The sequence below is a fragment of the Eleginops maclovinus genome, chromosome 18 (assembly GCF_036324505.1).
Source record: "Eleginops maclovinus isolate JMC-PN-2008 ecotype Puerto Natales chromosome 18, JC_Emac_rtc_rv5, whole genome shotgun sequence".
NCBI classification, from domain to species: Eukaryota; Metazoa; Chordata; class Actinopteri; order Perciformes; family Eleginopidae; genus Eleginops; species Eleginops maclovinus.
The window spans coordinates 6,303,289-6,317,448 of NC_086366.1; positions in this window are offsets into that span (position 1 = coordinate 6,303,289).

The following is a 14,160-nucleotide window of genomic DNA, read 5'->3' on the forward strand; positions in this document are numbered from 1 at the left end:
GGCACAGACACAAACACAGCTTAAATATACAAGGTGAACACAGGTGTAAACAATAAGGGCGGGGCAGTTAATCAGTTCAAGGGGAGGGACAACCAAGGAGGGGAATCAAGCTACCTGAAATCAGAAAGGATGTTAGTGATAAAATAAAACCGGAATTGGCAGGCAACAAAAAAGATTATTGGACACAGACTAGACAATACATATACATAAACTAAGGTCAAAAAACCATAACCATAATTCAGCATATTTGCCGAGACACAACAATGTGCTGCTTTTTCTTTAAGTTTACTTTATTGTCATTGCACAAAGCACCACAAAATGCAATTTGCCTCCAACAGTATGTTCATAGTTATTTTATATTTAAAGTTGCAGTATATTCAAGGTTTATGGGTTACTGTGTATACAAGTTGTTGCATATGTGAGGCAAAGTACAGGCAAGGTTGTGTAATTAAATAATATTATACTAACGTTGGTAATATATTTACAAATAAAGCATTTACGGGTGAGCAGCAGGGTCTCGGCGCATCTAAGTAAAATACAGTAGTAATAAATATGTGCACAAATGTTTGAATATTATATAATCACATGCAAATGAAGAAACAGCTTCACCAACTTAACAACACATAGGTTATAGCTCGTCTCATAGGATGCAACAAAGATGGTAGACCGATCAGGTTTCATTGCAACAAAAACCATATTTATTTAAAATGTAAGAAAATGAATGAACTTACCAAGCCTTAACAAACATGGGATTCAGTATTTGTGCGTCTGTGGAAATGTGCAGCAATCAAAGACTTGGCCGTGTCTAACAGAGGAATGAGAGGTGTTGGCCTTTTATACCCAGGTGTGGCTCATCATGCTGATGACTTGAACACCTGTAACACAGATTAGAGCCAGCAATCAGAATGCAAACACAGAGACCCCTAGTGGAGTGGAAGGGGGTTCGTAACAAAAATGTTCACCAACTTGATGAATCATCCGGCTATGAACTATGACGTCACTACTGCTCAACGTGTTAATTAACAATTTGGTAGCTGGCGATCCTTACATTAACTCACTAATCTGACATAATCATTCTGGGATGATTAGACCTCTTCTTAGAACTACAGAAAGAATGAATTATCTAATATTTGACCACAAAACCTCTTCATATTTCAGAAATGACTTTTGTCTGCTTGGAGGCTGTTTATATGAATATAATAACAGTGTGGTTGGCACAAAGTGAGATGGAAGAAGAGGCTGGTGGCTTTAAGAAGAGAAGCTTGAGTGTAATTGCCATATTTATGCAATCATCCTGTCCAAGAGATACATAAAAATATCAAAGAGAGATTTGTGTCACAATAAAGAGCTGTAACAATGTCAAATTCTACAAAACACTAAATTATATGCGCAGCAATTTGATGCCAGGAGCCTTAAAGCGCCTTTTTACATTACAGGGATCACATTTATGGAGCTGTTAAAAGCAGCTGTTCCATTACGCTAAAGTGTTTTTATCACCTCGTCATGCTGCACACAAAACAGCAACTCTGTAAAACAAATACAGTACAACCAGTAAATAGGCAGAGGAAGATGTACACTGGAACAGATAAATAATAAAAGCTCAGAGATTGGAAATGCCAGGTTAAAACAGAAAGTACAGTGACACATCAGAGGGTTTTATTTGGAGGTAAACAAACACTGGTCTGGTTTAGTGCATCCTTTACTCTGCTTCAGAGGGCAGAGAAAATACAGACTGCTGGCTCAGTGGTCCTTAGATAAAGGAAGACTGTAAAATCAAGAATGAAACACTGGGATGAGGTGTGTTGTTTCACACTGTCCTCGGCTTACATGGGAAACACAGAGAAGCTGTAGATACTAACAGTGGTGCAGTGAAGACAGATGTTTGTAGGCCGACCAAAAGCCAATGGGTTTTTATCATTGGATTTTTGATTATTGCAGGAAGTAATATCTGTGGCAAACAAATGTTTTTGATACTTAATTGCTTGATCAGCAGAATAATCTCCACAGATTAACACCACTTGATGTTTTTTGAAGTAAAAAGCTAACGTTGGGCTATAAATGAACTACAGCTCGGTTACGTGACTTCGCGTCACCACCGCTAAGCTAAAGGCGGCTAATGTTGGGCGTGATGACGTCTAGTCGTCTCATTTAGACACTTTGCAACCGCCAGTATTTAATTCACCAGGTGGGATATTTACTGACGTATTTTATGTTGTAAAATCTCTTCGGCTTGTGTTAACATAGGACCTGTTTTCAGGCTACCAACCGAAAATACATTAAACAAAAGGCTTACTTCGAGAGCTAACTAATTTTCTGATTTTATGACTCATTCCTGAACTACTCTACGTCAATGAATTTTAGACCTCAAAGAGAACTCAGCAGCCAAAAAGGAGGCAGCCACAATGAGTCAGTGTTTAATTACTACACAGCCAGAAGACCTCTGCTTTCTCCAACTCCCCCATGACATTATTGGAGGCTGGTTCTGAAGATCACTTGAAGCTGTGTTTTATGAGACATGAAATTGCCAAACGAAGCAGAAGAACAACTGAACTCGAGCACAAAGGGCTCTGGCAGAGCATGAGGGTACGTTACTGAAGGCCTATCAATACCCATTAGCTTGGAAACCCATTAATAACTCCTCATTCACACAAGTACACTCAGGGGACATTTTTGACTTGTGAGTTGACTTAAGAGTTATTTTAAATGAATATCAACTCTTTGCCCTCTAAGGCATTACTTACATTTGTATGCACACAACATATTTCATCATATTTTTCGGGAACTTGGGGGTCCCTGAGAACGACCCCTTTGATCTGTGATTATCTCATCCTGACGCTCACTGTCTTCACTTTCAACTACCACAGTTTTAGTATATAAATAAATAAAAAATAGGTATTCAAACAACCAAACATCCTTCTCTACATAGTCATGCACATTCATATATTTCTAATATCAAGTTATACCAATTAAAGAGAACATATTCTGCTTGTTTTCAGATTCATATTAGTATTATGTGCCTCTACTGTGACATGTCTCCATGCTTTACTGTTCAAAAAGCTCTTCATTCTTCTCATACTGCCTGTGCTGCAGCACCTCGTTTCACCCTCTGTCTGAAACCAGAGCCCAGTCTGTTCTGTTTGGTTAGCTGGCCGTCTCTGTTGTGATTGGTCAACCGCTTAGTGGTGTACAGCCTCTTAGCCGATCACATACAATAAGTCGGAGCACCAGCCAATAGAAATGCGAGTTTTACATTGTGATGTCCGAAAGTAAAACAAATGAATCCAATTGAGACGTTTCAGGCAGGTGGGGAGTGTGTGGGAGAGAAACTCATGTCTGGTGATATAATATCCTATAATCTCAGGGAAAGTGTGAGGCCCAGAAAGGTTGTTTGTTGCTTGAGAGAGATGAAAACCAAGTATAAACCATGAGGATTTGTTTTATCAGCAGCACAGATGCAATTAGAGACCAAAGAACACGTCTGATTCCATTTGATCAATCAAATAATCTATTTTCACAATAAAGCATCGCTACGTTTACTTACGTAATTCTACAAACAAATATTTTTCCTGAGATGTGAAATTCAATATTTCTTGTGAACAAACCCATATTTTCCTTTTGCTTTAGAAAATTTAGAAAGACATTTTTCTTTCCTCTCTTCTCTGCCTTAATGTGTTTTCCTAGTTTTTTCTTACGTGCATTGACTGCTGTGTGCTCTGTGCTGTTAGGAGGCAATTGAGCAGTTCTCTGTAACGCACCGATCAATGACGGCAGCATGACAAATGTGTTCCCTGCACAACTGATGGCAGGTTGGAATATAGCAGTGGCAGCCTTATTTGTTTAACGTTGGCTTATTATTCATTCATACCGCTTTTGACAAACACTTGTTTAACAAACTTGTGAAGCATTTGCCTAAGGGTGAGCTGGATATTGGATACTGTGTTATAGATTTATGCAGTGTGAGTTTTATTTATTACATTTCTTTATTACATTCAAAACATTCCTTAAGCTAAATGATGACAATTTTAAAGACGCCCTATTTTGCTTTTTTGTGGTTTTAATTTTCCTGTGGTGTTTTATATAGCTTTCTGTGCATGTAAGTAGTAGCAAGTAGTTTGTCTCCGCTTCTCCCTATGTCTGAAATGCCTCCCTTTGTTTACTTCTGTAACATGTGACATCACTATGTTACACTCTTACTTCAGTTGGCTAGCGCTCCAGCACATTGTACGTGATAAGGGGCGAGACATCTCTAAGCGGTTGACCAATCGCGACACGGTCGGTCAGCTAAACAATCAAGGCAGACTGGGCTCTGGTTTCAGACAGAGGGTGAAAAGAGGCAAAAGTAGAGGCACATCATAGGAATATAAAGCTGAAAATGAGCATAATAGAGCCCCTTTAAAGTAACCCTACTAAGTCACTGAAGAACCAAGAGTCTTTGTAAACTCTTCTGTAAGATGTGGAAATATTACATGTTTGGACACGATGTCCAAGCCGAAGGGCATACAAGGGGATCATCCAAAAATGACAGCTGTGTCGTTTGATAAAAGGCTGCAGCGGACTAAGCTGTACTAGCATGTAGTGCTGAACAGAAAGCCTCTTAGAAGACCAACATCGTCCTCCACTCACACTTCTTCACCTGCCACAGCAGTTTGAAGGCCAAACATTTATAAAAAAGGTTCCATCCTCCAAACCTTTTTGTTGTCATATTCATGTCATATCATATCAATTTCAGGAAAAATCTGCCTCTACTCACTGTGTGTGTGTGTGTGTGTGTGTGTGTGTGTGTGTGTGTGTGTGTGTGTGTGTGTGTGTGTGTGTGTGTGTGTGTGTGTGTGTGTGTGTGTGTGTGTGTGTGTGTGTGTGTGTGTGTGTGTGTGTGTGTGTGGATGTGTTTATAAGAAACCATTGATTTTTTTCTCCATCTATTTTGAGGTGTAAAGCAGATGATGTGTGGGCAGCTTTCCTCCCTGAGCCTGAGGTGAATTTCTCTCATACGGAGTAGTAAAGTACCCTTCATCTCCAGAGATCCCACAGAGCGATCGAAACTCCCTCAAACATAAAGATAAGACGAAATCTGAGCGGCAAAGATAGCTAGATAGATAGATACAGAGTTTTTAAATGCCCTGGTACAAGTAGGAAGTATCTGATGTTCCTTGGGAAGAAGTTCTGTGAATATTTAAGACGCTCTTCGAGATAACTTGCTCCGAGGTGGGTTGCAGGCAAGGATCAGTCATAAAACTTTTCAAACCATTTTTATCTTGGTCTAATTAACGGTATTATCATACTAAGCAGCTTTCACAAGTTGTTGCCCAGGAGAAGCCACTGTGTTTCAGCAGGTAGTGCTTCAGCAGCCCACTGTACAGGTTGTCAGGTTGAGGAATGAGTCAGTACTGGATTTTAAGAGAAGTGCTTTCTATTACAAGAGACGGTGCGTAAGTCTTCTTTGGGTGCCCATTCAGTGACAGGTGGATATCATTCATCAGGACAGTGCTATCAGGGGATGTGGTCTGCAGAAGCGCTGACTGCTGCCCCCTCGATGCCAGAGTCGTTGCCATCTAAAGCCGTGACAGATAGGCAGGTCGGGACACATGAAGATGAAGTTTCAGCAGAGTCGCTTTGGGGGTCACTCGAGGACTATGTCCATTAAGAGTATGAGCTTGATCAGGACTGGTATCAATTCCCCTTGAATGCTATAGTACTAATTAATTAGGAACAACAAAGACAGTATGACCATTGCTCTAAATGATGTAATGAAACTGAAGCCACAACTCTTGTAAGCGATATGCTAACTGCCACTGCTGTAATCAACTCTACCAAAGGTTAAAACGAATGCTAACAAAATTTAAAATACATGACAATACAGTTCTGCAGGAAAGAGTCCTGAAACCGGGAAATTGGTTTGCATTTCACCAACTTCCAGTTCCCAAGTGTACCATGAAGTCAATGGTTTTCTGACTTTGTTTTTAGATGTTAGCCTAAAATAAGCTCTGTGGTTAACACAAGCTGAAGAGATTTTAACATTTTGTTCTACAACAAAAAATCCGTCAGTAAATACCACACTGGTCAATTTAAAAATGGCGGTCGATAACAAGTGTCTAAATGAATGTGTCTTAGCGGTGGTGAAGTGAAGCCATGGGACCATGCTGTAGTTCCTTTATAGACAAATGTTTTTTTATCTGTAAAGGAATCCACTTTTTTTTGGAATCCTGATATCGTACTCCCCAAGCCTTCATATGCTAACAAGGTCAACTATTTTAGCCTCAGTTGCCGTTAAGGGCCCTCGACACATAATACGGTGTCACAGAGTCACATTCCAATGCCTTTAATTTAGCGGGAGCCCCATGGAACGATGCTCTTGAAAGCATTTAATAATGAGGGGATCTGATAAGTTATTCATCAGCAGTGCTCTATCAGCGCTCGCCCTCCAGAGCCCAAACAAAACACGGACCTTTTAATTTGCCCTGACCAGTGCCGAGAGTGCCCGTTTAATTCAAGTCAAGTTCACGCTTTTAACCTGTCACCGGGGTCTGCTGTGCATGAATACATATTTATAAAGCTGATGATTAAGTGCTTTCCCATTTTCAATTATCATATTCATGTTGGAGCAGGAACTGCAGATCTGTGTGGCACCTTGTATGTTATGGTTAAAGATAAAGGATGATTGCATCACCACCTTTTGGTTGAAGTTATGAGTCTCAAACTCACAATGGTCTTCTCCCATTATGAATTTGAGCTTATATTTTATATATGCACTTTAAGTATAAATCTGATGTTATTTTATATCTCTCCAGTTAATTTATCCACCTAGGGAACCCTGCCTCTTTCCCCACTTCCGGTTAATTATGTTGAACATGGTCACTGCTATTTATTTTGTATTACAGTCATATGCCATCCTGATAATGTAAAAAATCACTTGTGCAATAAATGTGTATACGTCAAAATATTCCCCAATAATAGCCCTTTTTAATCTTTTTAAAAGTGTGTTTTTCAGTGTTCAAGATTTATTTTTGAGCTGTGATGTCGGTAACGCATTACTTAGTTACGCGTTACTCTAATCTGACCACTTCTTTCATTAACGAGTAATCTAACGCGTTACTATTTCCAAACCAGTAATCAGATTAAAGTTACAAAGTTAAAGGGTGGGGGCGGGGGGTTGTCGGCAGCGGCCTGAAAGTAACTAATAAAGTAACTTGTAATCTAACTTAGTTACTTTTAAAATCAAGTAATCAGAAAAGTAACTGAGTTACTTTTTAAAGGAGTAATCAGATTACCTTTTCGAAGTAACTGTGGCAACACTGGTTTTATCATATACCTCCTCAATGGGGACTAAGGACCTAAAGCTATGTACAACAGACAAGGAGTATCGACAGATGGAGAAATGCTCTGTTGTATAATGCATGACAAAATAAAGAATATGGCAGAACTATTAAACGTCCTGACAAAGAATGAAACACACAGAGGACGCTCAGATATTTGTAAACGTGTGGTTTTATCGTCCTTTCTCTGCTCTTCCCTTCCCTACAGCAGCTCAGTGACTGGACTGCTAATAGACCGTGAACAGGAAGTGGAAAGCAGAATATAACAAGCCACTGGAGATATCATGCTACACTCCTGAGGGCCATTAGCCAAGGTTTACATTTATTTATCCATACACCAAAAAGATGAGTGCAGTGGCTTCTTGCTAATTGCCATCAGAAAAAGTTGTTGGGGAAGCTGGGGAGGCGCACCCTCGCAGCAGACTCCTCTCTCTCCTCCCTGATGGTGGTGTTCCACTCGGTAATTTTTTCTGTGATGCATGCAATGAGTAGGGAGATACCCGCCGTACTGACAGCTGGTCCCTTGCAGACTGGAGAAGTTTGCTCGTCGACGTAAGAGTCTTGGAGCTGTACTGGAGACTGAGCATGTGCAGAGTAACACCATGACGTGACGAGGAGATCAGCTTGAGACAGACAGGGGGAGCAGAGGAGAAGCGACTGGCTTGATGATAGCTAGGAAGGGTGAAAGTGAGGGAGCTTTTAATAGCAGAGGCTCTGGAAGTATTGGAGAACATGTTACAGGCATGCAATCAGCATGTTAAAGAAGACATATTATGTTCATTTTTAGGTTAATATTAGTATTCTGTGTCTCTACTGCGAAATGTCTCCATGCTTTAATGTTCAAAACGGTCTTTATTTTTCTCATACCGCCTGTGCTGAAGCACCTCTTATCACCCTCAGTCTGAAACCAGGGGTCCATGCAACTCCGAATGGTTAGTTGGGCCAGCTCTGTTGTGATTGGTCAACCGCTTAGATATATCCCACCCCTTAGCCAATCATGTACTAAGGGGCGGGATTCATGTTGGAGTTTTGGGGAAATGTGTGGATTAATAGCAGGTTTACACTTACAAAGCATGTGCACACATATCAGATTAGGTCAGTGATACAAAATAATGTCCACAGGTAACTAGTAATTGTAATGGAGTCAAATTTTAAAGTAACCCTATCTTAGCTTTAAATGGTTCCAAACAATATAATATCATATTGTGTAATTGACCCCCGGGGAGGGTTGAGGTTAGGCTGGAAAACAAAGCACTAAAGCAGGTCACGTAATTGGCCTGTCTTTGTCAGGCCCACTGGAGGAAACCTAATTTATTTAATAGCCGGCCGCTTCAATGCCAGGCGTTTGGTGCGATAAAAACAGAAGGCAGCGGCGATGAAAGCATAGCGGGAGAGAGGGAGGACAAACACTTTCCTCCTCACAGTCACTGGCGAGATGTGATTTGCAAAGTGAAGATCTGTGTCAGCCATCTGGTGACAGAGAATAGCAGGAAACCATGTCAGCATGCCATTTTCAATAATGCAAGCAGGCATGCTGTCGCTACATAGCTGACGAGTCAAGGGAAGGTTCTTGCTAAATGTCAACTTTTTGTATACGTCTTCTATTCTGTTCTTAAATATCTTTATTTTTCTCTGAAAAATGCCGGAAATCCAGTCAAGATAGAACTGGCGTTGACGCAGTGTCAGAACAAACATGGCCTCACATTTGAAGGGTGCCGTGATAAGTATTCAGTGTTAAAGCCCTGTGAACAGTGGCATCAGTGTGGAGGCTTGTCGGTCACAATAGTGTCTTTTGGTGCGTCTATTAAACCATTGTGGTCAAACGAAGTATGTCAAAAAGAATTGGGTGGTTTTCCGTTGAATGGTGTACACACCTTTTCTCCAGCCCCACTATGATCTATCAATCATCAATCAAAAATAATGTAATGACTAATGATACAAGGGGAATTAGGTTCATGACAGTTGCACCATATTATCCATCCATCCATCTTCTCCCGCTTCTCCGTCAGGGTCGCGGAGGTAACAGCTCCAGCAGAGAGCCCCAAACTTTCCTTTCCCTGGCCACATCAACCAGCTCTGACTGGGGGATTCCAAGGCGCTCCCAGGCCAGCGAAGAGATATAATCCCTCCACCTGGTCCTAGGTCTACCCCTCGGTGCTGGACGTGCCTGGAACACCTCCCTAGGGAGGCGCCCAGGTGGCATCCTCACTAGGTGCCCGAACCACCTCAACTGGCTCCTTTCAACGCGAAGGAGCAGCGGTTCTACTCCGAGTCCCTCCCGGATGACTGAACTTCTCACCTTATCCCAAAGGGAGATGCCAGCCACCCTGCGGAGAAATCCCATTTTGGCCGCTTGTATCCGCAATCTCGTTCTTTCGGTCATGACCCATCCTTCATGACCATAGGTGAGGGTAGGAACGAAGATGGCCCGGTAGACAGAGAGCTTTGCCTTCTGGCTCAGCTCTCTTTTCGTCACAATGGTGCGGTAAAGCGACTGCAGTACCGCTCCCGCTGCTCCGATTCTCCGGCCCATCTCACGCTCCATTGTTCCCTCACTCGAGAACAAGACCCCGAGATACTTGAACTCCTTCACTTGGGGTAAGGCTTCATTCCCTATCTGGAGTGGACAATCCATCGGTTTCCTGCTGAGAACCATGGCCTCAGATTTGGAGGTGCTGATCCTCATCCCAGCCGCTTCACACTCGGCCGCGAACCGATCCAGTGAGTGCTGAAGGTCACAGACCGATGAAGCCATTAGGACCACATCATCTGCAAAAAGCAGTGGTACAATCCTTAGCCCACCGAACTGCAAACCCCCTCCCCCACGACTACGCCTCGAAATCCTGTCCATGAATATCACAAACAGGATTGGTGACAAAGCGCAGCCCTGGCGGAGGCCAACCCTCACCGGAAATCGGTCCGACGTGCTGCCGAGGACCCGGACACAGCTCTCGCTTTGAGAGTACAGAGATTGGATGGCCCTGAGCAGAGACCCCCTCACCCCATACTCCCGCAGCACCTCCCACAGTATCTCCCTGGGAACCCGGTCATACGCCTTCTCCAAATCCACAAAGCACATGTAGACCGGATGAGCGTACTCCCAGGCCCCCTCCAGGATCCTTGCGAGAGTGAAAAGCTGGTCCGTCGTTCCACGACCAGGACGAAAACCGCATTGTTCCTCTTCAATCTGAGGTTCGACAATCGGCCGGACCCTCCTTTCCAGCACCTTAGAGTAAACTTTCCCGGGGAGGCTGAGTAATGTGATGCGTCTGTAATTGGCACTCACCCTCTGATCCCCCTTTTTAAAGAGAGGAACCACCACCCCGGTCTGCCACTCCTTCGGTACTGTTTCCGACTTCCACGCAATGTTGATGAGACGTGTCAACCATGACAGTCCCTCAACACCCAGAGCCTTCAGCATTTCTGGGCAGATCTCATCCACCCCCGGGGCTTTGCCACTGTGGAGCTGTTTAACTACCTCAGTGACTTCCCCCCGTGAGATTGGAATTGATCCCCCTTCATACTCCAGCTCCGCCTCTAACATAGAGTGCGGAGTTGTCGGATTCAGGAGTTCCTCAAAGTGTTCCTTCCACCGCCCTAACACACTATCAGTTGAGGTCAACAGCGCCCCATCCTTACTGTACACAGCTTGGATGGTACCCTGCTTCCCCCTCCTGAGGTGTCGTACGGTTTTCCAGAACAACTTTGGTGCCGACCGAAAGTCCTTCTCCATGGCTTCTCCGAACTTCTCCCACACCCGCTGCTTTGCCTCGGCCATGGCTGAGGCTGCTGCCCTTCGGGCCTGTCGATACCTTGCAACTGCGTCAGGAGTACCCAGGGATAACATATCCCGGAAGGCCTCCTTCTTGAGTCGGACGGCTTCCCTGACCACCGGTGTCCACCACGAGGTTCGAGGGTTACCGCCCCTTGAGGCACCTAAGACCTTGAGACCACAGCTCCCTGCCGCAGCTTCGGCAATAGAGGCTTTGAACACCGCCCACTCTGGTTCAATGTCCCCAGCCTCCACAGGGATGCCTGAAAAGCTCTGCCAGAGGTGTGAGTTGAAGGCCTCCTGGACATGGGACTCCTCCAGACGTTCCCAGTTCACCCGCATTACACGTTTGGGCTTACCAGGTCTGTTCAGAGGCTTCCCCCACCACTCGACCCAACTCACTACCAGATGGTGATCAGTTGACAACTCCGCCCCTCTCTTCACCCGAGTGTCCAAAACATGCGGCCTCAGGTCCAATGATACGATAACAAAATCGATCATGGACCTTCTGCCTAGGGTGCTCTGGTACCACGTACACTTATGAGCATCCTTACGTTCGAACATGGTTTTTGTTATGGCCAATCCATGACTAGCACAGAAGTCCAGTAGCAAATCACCACTCCGGTTCAGATCAGGGGGGCCGTTCCTCCCAATCACGTCCCTCCAAGTGTCTCCATCATTGCCCACGTGTGCGTTGAAGTCTCCCAGCAAGACTAAGGAGTCCCCTTCAGGAGCCCCATACAAGACTTCTTTCAGGGTCTCCAAGAAGGCCGAATACTCTGAACTGCTGTTTGGTGCATAAGCACACACACAACAGTCAACAGAGTTTTCCCCCCCATATCCCGCAGGCGTAGGGAGGCAACCCTCTTGTCCACTGGGGTAAACTCCAACAAAGCGGCACTCAACCGGGGGCTTGTGAGTATCCCCACACCCGCTCGGCGCCTCACACCTTGGGCAACTCCGGAGAAGAATAGAGTCCAACCCTTATCCAGAAGTAAGGTTCCAGAGCCGACGCTGTGCGTAGAGGTGAGCCCCACCAGATCCAACTGGTAACGCTCCACCTCCCGCACGAGCTCCGGCTCCTTCCCCCCCAGAGAGGTGACATTCCACGTCCCCAAAGCCAACTTCTGTCGCCTGAGTCTGGTCCGTCGAGACCCTCTGCTTTCACTGCCACCCTTCTGGCAGCGCACCCGACCCCATCGTTGTTTCCCCGTAGGTCGTGGGCCCGCGGGACGGAGAAGCGGAGGTGTTGCCCACGTTGCTTTTTCGGGCTGTGCCCGGCCGGGCTCCGTGGCAAGCCCGGCCACCAGACGCTCGCTGACGAGTCCTCCTTCTGGGCCTGGCTCCAGAAGGGGACCCCGGGCTTCCTCGGGCTGGGTATCCTCGCTTCCAATTGTGTTATTCATGAAGTCTTTTTGAACCAATCTTAGTCTGGCCCCTTACCTGAGACCAATTTGCCATGGGAGACACTACCAGGAACACAAGGTTCCAGACAACACAGCCCCCAGGTTCATCGGGGCACACAAACCTCTCCACCACGATAAGGTGCTGGTTCTCGGAAAGGTGCACCATATTAGAAGAAAATAAATACATTTTTATTCAAACATAATTTGAAGTAAAAATGTGCAATAAAAGTCCACATCAAACCTCTGTAGACTCAGGGTCCTGATGAAGACATGAGGAAGCTTTTGATGCAATCCTTGTTGGTCTGAAAAGTCTGGAAGCCATCGATGGACACGCTGTCATCAGGTATGTCCTTGTTCAGCCATGTTTCCGCATTCAGCAGCTAAAAGACAATCTCTCACTACAAGAACGTTTGGATCACCATACCTTAGGAAGTTACTAATAGAAGTTATTAATGTGACAAATAAGAAGTTAGATCGAATAAGAACAAGCTATTTAAAAATAGTACAAATCTAATCTCAACGGGCTGGTCGGCGCATGCACATCTGTGCCATTAATGTCCTTCTAAGTACGAATTTCAATTTGTCCAATAGGTTTGATATTATCCATTTTCCTAAAACACCAATACAGTGTCCATAAGCCTCAGCTGTACTTTGTGTTTAGCGCTAAAATGTGTTAGCATGCTGATGTTAGCATTTAGCCCAAAGCACAGCCTCACAATACAGCTAGCGTGGCGTTTGATTCTTTAATTATCTTCACTGGTTATATAAGACATGGTTTACTCTATACAGGATTCCTTTTTAAATACAATTATACAACTTCACACTGCAAATGACTGCATTAGTTCCAGTAGTGTTTATATTTGCGGAGATTTAGCCACCATGCCATTCTTTTATTGGCTTGTAGTCATTTTCAGCTTTTTCTTATTTACGTTGCCAGCAGAAATAAATCACATCTGAAGCTAAAAGGCCCAATCAAGTTGTGCATTGGCTTTCAGGGAAATGAAAGCCAATGCAACAAGCTGACAATTGCATGATTTCTCATTTTGGTTTTCAAAGCTTATTCAGTGCAGTTATGGGAGGTGACAAATGATATGGAAATGCTTAAAGAGTCCTAGCCTTATCCAGAAGAAGCTGTGACATTATCAAACTATGATTATTACCCAGCGTGGGAAACGATCTGATGACACTGGGACTAGAGAAATGTGTAAAACAATTCCGGTGTATCTCCTTTTTTTCCCCTGCGCACCACAGCAATAGGCATGTCATCTTTTTAATGCATGCCAGCTCCTTTAATAACAGTGAAACTATAGTGTCTGGGAGATTCATATACCTCAATCTACATCACCCTACTCCCTTCCGTCCTTTACTATTATAAAATGCAAATCTTATGTCACCCACTCCCCACAGAGATAAATCTGTTATTCCATGCATTGCTGCGTAGAGCCTCACCATCACATCGCTCTCATGGCAGCGTCGGTCGCAGTGATAATTTACACTCTCCAGGCTTTACATTTTTATACTGTAATTTATAACCATTTCATTTCCATTACTGGGGAATTAATTGAGCTCCGCATATGAAATGGAAAAGGGGGCATATCTTGGATTATGGTTTCCCTGGAAACAGGATTAGATCCAAAGGATGGCCGACTCTGATAATGATGAAGTATTG